Raw genomic sequence first — 7,969 nt, forward strand, 5'->3', positions numbered from 1 at the left:
GCTTTCCTATTCTTGCATGCAGCACTTCGAAGCTCCATTTACAGCACATTTCACAATGAGATTGAGCCTGATGAGATTTTAGGCTGATGCAACCACTCTCCACATCTCTCATATAAACTTGACATAGCCTCGGATTTTCAATATTTTTCTTTATGCTGATTCCTTGGAAAAGCAACTCTCTCATAAATGTTAATGTAGCTGCTGCCTGTTTCTTGATTGTTTCCAGTGTAAGAAAAATCCAATTTAGTACTCACCGTTAATCATCTAGAGTAGTTCAGACCCAGTCATGGAAGGTGTACATCTAAGGAGCATCCATCACGATTACACTGAAACACAGACAAAACTACTGGCAGTTATATGATCAAAGGCTTTTTGGGCCATAACTTTTGTGATCATAGTTGTAATATATGTGCTTTCAGGAAGTTGTGCATTCTCCAAGCACTCTAGCTAATGATCAGTTCTACTGTAATATTATCTGGCACATGTTAAAAATAGGAACTTGCCTTGTTATCATGATCACAACCATATGAACAAAAGAGAGACAACTTTCTATTTGTTAATACTCTGTTTCCTCCCCTACGTATGGTGATAACCCATCCTTACTATTCCAGTTAAGACAATAAAGAACTATTCTGTGGCTAGGGTAGATCAAATACTATGGTCAGGATTCAGTTAAAGTCACAGCTTAACTTGTCATGAAAGGTCACTTGCTTACAATTTTATTGAATGGTAAATGAAATGTTAAAATGCTTATCCAGAGGAGTAGGAAATCCTAGATGATGCAATCCAAGGAATATTCAGTAAACCAACAATTTTCAAATTGATTAGACCTTAGAACTGGGGTTTTTAAACCCAAAGATGGAAAGCTTGAGAGATGATTTTACTGTTCAGGTATTTGGCTGCACTAACAATCAAGTGATGAGAACGTCTCTTTTAAAGCAGATCCTATTTATCAAATTGAAATGGGGCTGGTTTTAACCAAGTGCCTAGTACATTGCTCTGCACATAGGAGTAAGAGCTCAATAAATACTAGTGATGGACTGATTAAATGACCTATCTTGTACATATGTATATAAATGCACTTCTGCCTACATTTCAAATAATTGGTTTGCTAATAATATTATAGTACTCATTAAGGTAATTCTCACATCCCCACCCTAATTCTTCCTCTACTGCCAAATCAACAGTTCTTTGTCACCTATTGCACTTGAGTCCTCACCCTCTAAGCACTTAGGTATTTGTTCATTAAATCATATTTACTGAGCGCTTTCTGTGTGCAGAACACTGTACCAAACGCTTGGAATGTACAATTTGGCAACAGAGACAATCCCTGCCCAACAGTGGGCTCACGGTCTAAAAGGGGGAGACAGCAAAACAAAACAAGTAGACAGGCATCAAAACCATCAAAATAGATAAATAGAATCATAGATATATACACATCATTAATAAAATAGAGTAATAAAATATACAAATATACACAAGTGCTGTAGGGAGAGGAAGGAGGTAGAGCAGAGGGAGGGAGTAGGGGCAATGGGGAGGGGAGGAGGGGAAGAGGGAAAGGGAGGGCTCAGTCTAGGAAGGCCTCCTGGAGAAAGTGAGCTCTCAGTAGGGCTTTGAAGAGGGGAAGAGAGTTAGTTTGGCGGACGTGAGGAGAGAGGGCATTCCAGGTCAGTGATAAGACATGGACCAGGGTCAAGGGCGGGACAGGAGAGAACGAGGCCCAGTGAGGAGGTTAGAGGCAGAGGAGCGGAGTGTATGGGGTGGGCTGTAGAAAGAGAAGGGAGTTGAGGTAGGAGGGGGCAAAGTGATGGAGAGCTTTGAAGCTGAGTGAGGAGTTTTGCCTCATGCGAAGGTTGATAGGCAACCACTGGAGGTTTTTGAGGAGGGGAGTGACATGCCCAGAGCATTTCTATAGAAAGATAATCCGGGCAGCGGAGTGAAGTATAGACTGAAGCGGGGAGAGACAGGAGGATGGGAGATCAGAGAGGAGGCTGATGCAATAATCCAGTCGGGATATTATGAGAGATTGTACCAGCAAGGTAGCAGTTTGGATGGAGAGGAAAAGGTGGATCTTGGCGATGTTGTAAAGGTGAGACCGGCAGGTTTTGGTGACCGATTGGATGTGTGGGGTGACCTCCTCCCCCTAAAATCATTTAAACTATGTTCTCCCCTCTACCTGTAATTTATTTTAGTCCCTGTCCCCCCTGGCTAGATTGTAAACTCACTGAGGGTAAGGGATAGCGTCTCTAACTCAATTGAACTCTCTCAAGTGCTTAGTACAGTGCTCTGCATGGAGTAAGTGCTCAGTAAATACTAGAAGCAGCCTGAGAAGCCACATAGCCTAGTGGAAAAAGCATGGGCCTAGGAGTCAGGAGACTTGCGTTCCATCTGCTGCATGACCTAGTCATTTAACTTCTCTGGGCCTCAGTTTCCTCATCTTCAAAATGGGGATTAAATACCTGTTCCACTTTCCCCCTTTGGCTGTGAGCCCTGCATGGGAAAAGGGCTGTGTCCAAACTGACTGTATTGTATCTTCTACAGTGCTTGGTACATAATGAATGCTTTTTGAATTTCACATTTATTATTACTATTGATTGATTGAAGGGTTTTATGCTGAGCACAGTACCAAGGTCAAATCCCAGCTCCACCACTTACCAGCTGTGTGAATTTGGGCAAATCACTTAACTTCTCTGTGCTTCAATTACCTCATCTGTAAATTGGAGATTAAAACTGTGAGCCCCATATGGGACAGGGCCTGCATTCAATCCGATTATCTTCTTTCTACCCCAGTGCTTAGAACAGTGCCTGTAAGTGCTTAACAAATACCATTAAAAAAATTCAGACCTGGTCCCTGGCCCACAGTCTAATTGGAAGAAGGCTAGTCATGAAAAAAGAGTAACGATTACAAATGGTAAAATCAAATTAAAGAATTCAGCATCACATATTAGCAACATAAAAAGAAACAACAAGGCATAGTGGATAGAGCAAGGGCCCGAGAGTCAGAAGGTCAGGGGTTCCAAACTTGGCTCTGCCACTTGTAAAATGGGGAGCAAGACTGTGAGCCCCAGGTGGGACAGGGTCTGTGTCCAACCTGATTTGCTTGTGTCCACTCCAGCGCTTAGAACAGTGCCTGGCACATAGTAAGTGCTTAACAAATGCCACAATTATCATTTTTATTTTAAAAAGTAGCTACCGAAAGATATGGAGGGGGTTGTCCCTTAGCTCCTCACTGATCCAGTCAAGTGTCCTCGATTTCATTCAGCTGGCAGTCTACCCAGCTTTCTAAAAATCATTTCAGGGTCCGTTTTTGTTATGCCCCATCCACTCTAGTCCCTGGAGCTCGTGGTGTTGAGAAGATTCCAACCATGTGGATCTCAGCTTCTGCTTACCCTCCTCTCCTGAGGTACCAGGTTGGAGCGGTGAGGCTTTCTTCTTCTTGCCTTTAATTTATTAATAGAAACTGTGGAAATCAAGCTAACATGATTACGATATCTGTCAGAAATTTGGAATGAGCCCATTTTTTGTAATCTATGCACAAAGTGGTCAGGTGTTATTTATCTGAAAAGCATTCCTTGGCCGATGCATGAGTTATCTGTGGTTGTGCTGTTTCAGTTCAGCTGCACAATAAGTTTGTGGGAAATGATCTGAATTGGTATAAAAAGTGTTGTTTTTCTTAAACATTAACTTTTTTGTCATTTTTGATATCCCACAGAATTATTTGGGAATACAAATCATTTGCATATTTTTTCCTCATTTGGAGGAAGCCTGCAAAAAAACCAATCATATTCTGTTAATCTAGTTACTGAAAATTTAAACATTAATTAACTGAGGTAGTATGTCAACTTACCTGGAATAATTTATTACAGAAGACTCTTTATATCAATGGTATGTATCAGAAAGAAGTATAAAAATAGCACGAAGTGGCCGGTATTGCAAATTATTCAGTCCAGCAAGCTTTTATGCTGATCCATCCATATTTTTTATTTCTGAGGGAGTCAGTATGCCTTCTTGCAGTTGAAGAAATCTGATGCAAAAAGTATAGATCCCCTCCTTAGCCTGTCTTGATCCTGACCCTTCAAACAGCCAAATAAATTGAAACCATAGTTCCTGATACATTTGTTTAAATTTTATACAATGGGACTAAAGTCTAAATAGTATGTTTTCTTTTATAACATCTTTCATTTCATCTTGGCTTCAAGAAGGAATTTTATAACACAAAACAATAGTAAAATATGGCCAAGGTAGCAGGAGATAGGCAATTTAACTAAGTTGCAGTTTTTCTTTCTTACAAAATGTAGCACTGCTAAAATGAACAAGATTAAGCGAGCATAATGGAGAAATTGTCAGTACTTGATGCTTTATCATAATATTCATTTCTAGGTGATTGCTTTTTATACTAAAATGTTCTGCAACATAATGGAATACATATCAATGCAAGATGAAAGTCACAATTCAGACACTCTTTACAGGATATTTGGGAGCCTTTGGAAAGACGAACAGAACCTCTATGGAGAATTTGGGGTAATTCGAAACAAAGAAGAGTTCATTGTAGGAAAAATGCATTTAATCTACTAAATGTCAAGATTGTGCAATCTATTTAGAATTCGTGACAACCAAGCAAGAATCTCCCCTACCCCACCCAAATAGTACTGTCTCCTTTTCAATTCCAACAGGCAAATGGACAAATGGATAAGCTCCCCTCTAGACTGTAAACTCACTGTGGGCAGGAGACGTGCCTACCAATTATTTTCCATCATACCCTCCCAAGCTCCTAGTACAGTGTTCTGCACACAGTAAGTGCTCAACAAATACTATGAGTGATTGATTATCTTTATGACTGTGCTAGTCTCTTGAGGATCTAGGCAGAAGTCAGCTTCCAGTGTAGTTAGGATGATTGTCCAGTTTTCACTTGTTCTGTCTCCTGTCTGGTATGGATACAGCACAGACTGCTTTTATGTTTGGTATTTTCATTTTAAACACCCAGCCTCCTTCCACTCCAGCTGCTGCAGCTATGTCCCACGTTCACATTTATCAGGGGGGAAACAAGCTCTGGAGTGAGGTTGGTGGGGGAATCCAGTGGTCCTTCCAGAGAAATGCTCTAGGCTCTGCGGACTTCGGCAGACGTTTCTGTTCGATGCCATCATCTTATGTTGTGTAACTGAAGTGCATCTGTTACTTCTGGGTCGGCAAAAAGACATCCGGTATCCATGAGTGCCATCGAGGCTAATGTAAGCATAGCGCTTCTTCAGTGACCAATCTTGGATATCTCTCCCCACTCTTTCCCTCTTCTTCACCACTCTTTCTTCCCTCCTTTTATAGAGGCAAAATTTCTCATCTAGTCCTTTCCCTTCACTCCACGGAAGCCACCCTCTCAAAAGTCAAAGATGATCTCCTTTTTGCCAAATCCAACGGCCTCTACTTCATCTTAATCCTCCTCAACCTCTCAGGTGCCTTTGACACTGTCAACCACCCCCTAGTCCTGGAAACACCTAGTCCTTAGCCAACCTCACTTTCACTGACACTGTCCTCACCTGGTTCTCCTCTTAGCTCTCTGGACACTCCTCAATCTTTTTCACAGGATCCTCTTCTGCCTTCCACTCTCTAACTATAGGGGTCTCTCAGGCTTCACTTCTGGGTCCCCTTCTATTCTCCATCTACACCCACTCCTTTGGAGAGCCCATTCTCTCCCTTGGCTTCAGCTACCACCTCTATGCAGATGATTCCCAAATCTACATCTCCAGCCCTGATCTCTCTCCCTCTCTGTAGTCTTGCATTTTCATTCAATCGTATTTATTGAGCGCTTACTATGTGCAGAGCACATTTCCTCCTGCCTTCAAGAAATCTCTACTTGGATGTCCTCCCGCCACCTCAAACTAAAAGTGTCCAAAACAGATCTCCTTATCTTCCCACCCAAAACTTGTCCTCCCCCTGACTTTCCCCTTACTGTAGACAGTACCAATATCCTCCCTGTCTCACAAACCCATAACCTTTGTGCTATCTCTGACTTCTCTCTTTCATTCAACCCCCATATTCAATCAATCACTAAATATTTTGGTTCAACCTTCACAACATCGCTGAAATCCATCCTTTACTCTCCATCCAAACTGCTATCACATTAATCCAATCACTTATCCTCTCCCGCCTTGGTGACTGTTTCATCCTCCTTGCTGAGCTCCCTGCCTCTTGTCTCTCCCCACCCCAGTCCATACTTCACTATGCTGCATGGATCATTTATCAACAAAACATTCAGTCCAGGTCTCCCCACTCCTCGAGACCCTCCAGTGGTTGTCCATTCACCTACATATCAAACTGAAACTCCTTACCAACGGCTTTAAAGCACTCATTCACCTTGCCCCCTCCTACCTTACCTCTCTACTCTCCTATTACACTCCAGCCCACACATTTTGCTCCTCTAATTCCAACCTACTCACTGTACCTCGATCTCATCTATTTCACTACCAACCTCTCACCCACATCCACCCTCTGGCCTGGAACATCCTACCTTTTCATATATGAAAGACAATTACTTTCCCCATCTTCAAAGCCTTTATTGAAGGCAAATCTCTTCTAAGAGGCCTTCCCTGACTAAGCCCTCATTTCCTCTTTTCCCACTCCCTTCTGCATCACCCTGACTTGCTGTCTTTATTCACCAACCCCTCCTCCCAGCACTATAGCACTTATATACATATTTATATATTTATATTAATGTCTGTCTCTTCCTCTGGACTGTAAGCTCATTGTGGGCAGGGAATGTGTCTGTTATATTGTTGCATTGTACTCTCCCAAGCATTTAGTACAGTGTCCTGCATACAGTAATTGCTCAGTAAATACTTTTGATCGACTGATTAATTGATTTACCCAAATGTGGCTGGTTGCATGGGACACACATGGACCCTGGTTTCTTAGTTGCTGAGGTAGAGTTGATGATGCCAACTCTTATTGTATTTATTAAGCACTTACTATGGGTCAGGCATTATACTAAGCACTGGGATAGATACAATGTAATCAGGTTGGACACAGACCCTACCCTACTTAGGGCTCACAGTCTTAATCCCAGTTTTACAGATGAGGTAAGTGAGGCACAGAGAAGTTAAGTCACTTGCCCAAGGTCACACAGCAGACAAGTGGTGGAGCTGGGATTAGATCCAGGTCCTCTGACTTTCAGGCCCATGCTCTTTCCACTAGGCCACACTGCTTCTCATTCAGATAGGTTCATTCACAGAGCATTCTAGAAGTTGAAAAGGGAAGGCATCCAACGACTATTGATAGTACACAGAGGAAAATGGAAAATTTGAAAACTTAACCCAACTCAGTTTGTTCAATTGGCTTTCTAAATTTTTCTGAGAAACCACATTCTCATTTATAATGAGAAACACCAACTTAACCTATGCTTTATATTATTTTTTCATCATTCATACATTAAGTGAGCAAACACCTGATTTTTTGCCATTTTTATATCCATGAATCTGATAGTTGATGATGTCCCTTTTTAAATATTTATTTGCCTTCACTGAGGTAACTTTGTCAGCTATTTCTGAGCCTTTCAAAGATTCACATTTTTCACCAAAATACAAGCCATTGTAAAAGGAACACAGGAAAAATAGTGAATGTTCAGTAGTTCAACCTACTTCTTTAGAATAATAATAATAATAATAATGTTGGTATTTGTTAAGCGCTTACTATGTGCCGAGCACTGTTCTAAGCGCTGGGGTAGACATAGGGGAATCAGGTTGTCCCACGTGGGGCTCACAGTCTTAATCCCCATTTTACAGATGAGGGAACTGAGGCACCGAGAAGTTAAGTGACTTGCCCAAAGTCACACAGCTGGCAAGTGGCAGAGCCGGGATTCGAACCCATGACCTCTGACTCCAAAGCCCGTGCTCTTTCCAGTGAGCCACGCTGCTTCTCAGAATGAATAAATAATGAATGATGAATAAATGATGAATAATGAATAAATAAATAATTCATT

Source organism: Ornithorhynchus anatinus, chromosome X5 (genome assembly GCF_004115215.2).
Source record: "Ornithorhynchus anatinus isolate Pmale09 chromosome X5, mOrnAna1.pri.v4, whole genome shotgun sequence".
In the NCBI taxonomy this organism is placed as follows: domain Eukaryota; kingdom Metazoa; phylum Chordata; class Mammalia; order Monotremata; family Ornithorhynchidae; genus Ornithorhynchus; species Ornithorhynchus anatinus.